This window comes from Orycteropus afer, unplaced genomic scaffold (assembly GCF_000298275.1).
Source record: "Orycteropus afer afer isolate SDZICR_OR568_19922 unplaced genomic scaffold, OryAfe1.0 scaffold00048, whole genome shotgun sequence".
NCBI lineage: Eukaryota > Metazoa > Chordata > Mammalia > Tubulidentata > Orycteropodidae > Orycteropus > Orycteropus afer.
In genome coordinates this window covers 10,779,895-10,781,236 of record NW_006921635.1, presented here as the reverse complement: position 1 = coordinate 10,781,236, position 1,342 = coordinate 10,779,895, and the positions used below count along the sequence as shown (strand labels likewise).

Below are 1,342 nucleotides of genomic sequence, written 5' to 3'. Positions count from 1 at the left end.
ACAGACCACAACAGGTACCCACGAGGTTGAGGAGAAACCAGAACCCTCATCCATGGCTGGTGGGAATGTAGTTTGGTGCACCCACTGTGAGAAACAGTTGGATGGTTTCTCAAAAAGTTGAATAGAACTACCACATGACCCACCAATCCCAGTCCTAAGTGTATACCCAGAAAATGTGAAGGCTGGCACACAAACAGAAACCTTATGCCAAGGTTCACTGCAGCACTTTTCACAATAGCCAAACTGTGAAACACAAATGTCCCCCATCAAGAGATGAATGGATAAACAAAATGTGGTGTGTATAAATACAATGGAACATTACACAGACATAAAGAGAAACGAATTTCTGACGTATGCCACAACATGAACTTTGAAAACATGATGCTGAGTGAAATAAATCAGTTGCAGGACTACTGTAATCTCACTTATAGGAAATAAACAAATAGATAGACACCAATATTATTAGTGGTTACCAGAGAGAGCAAGAAGGGGTAAGGGGAGTTTCTGTCTGAGGGACACTGAGTTTATGTTAACGGTGGTGAAATATTTTGGAGAAGGATAGTGATAAAGTTGGCATAACATGAAAAATATAATCAATGTCACTGAGTTGTAAATGTAAAAAGCTGTACTGGTGAATGTTTTGGTCTGTATATTTTCACTAGTTTTTTTAAAAACTAAAAAGAAATTACTATTTATAGTAGCATTACTCATGATTGCAAAGTACTAAAAAACTAAGACAGGGGAGCCCCCAAAGGCTGGGTGCTACTCATGTTTATGTAGAGCCCAGTAAGCAGTGCCTAATTGGGAGGTTTTGAAGGAGACCAAGGGGAGCTTTCCAGGGAGACATTTCAGGGATTCTAAGTACATGTGAACCCTAGATTCAGCTGTGCCCTGTGGACCTTCTGTTGGCAGCTCCCTTCCATTCTTCAGGGCTCCACTGCTTTGGGTACCAAAGTCTTTAATGTGTGTTAGGACTGGAAAACCAGGAAAAGCAGTATCCCAGACCAAGCAAGCTACCCAGCAGAGTACAATGTCTCAAACTTGCCTGATCATTCCCATCATCAGATTTCTGGGCCCCTTCTCTGGAGATTGATTCCGCAGGTCTCAGGAGGGCCCCCATGTGATTCTCACCCCAAGCCAAGCTTGGAACCCAGTGCAATGATTCAAATTCAATCCCCAGAAGCAATGTGTTGGGCCAATTACAGAAAAATCTCATTGATACTTGTAAAGTGAGACCAATAATACCTACTTCACAAGATTACTGTGATGATTAGAGTTAAAGCGGAACACAGGACCTGACAATTGGTAAAAAGTCAAATTGTTGTTGCTGTCGTTATTTGCC

General features: G+C 41.7%; 1 protein-coding gene across 1 annotated transcript in view; it reads right to left on the bottom strand.

Moving 5' to 3' along the window:
• The window catches only part of FBXW8 (F-box and WD repeat domain containing 8), a 162,403-nt gene that overhangs the window by 159,746 nt on the left and 1,315 nt on the right, over window positions 1-1,342 (bottom strand). The window lies entirely within an intron of this gene.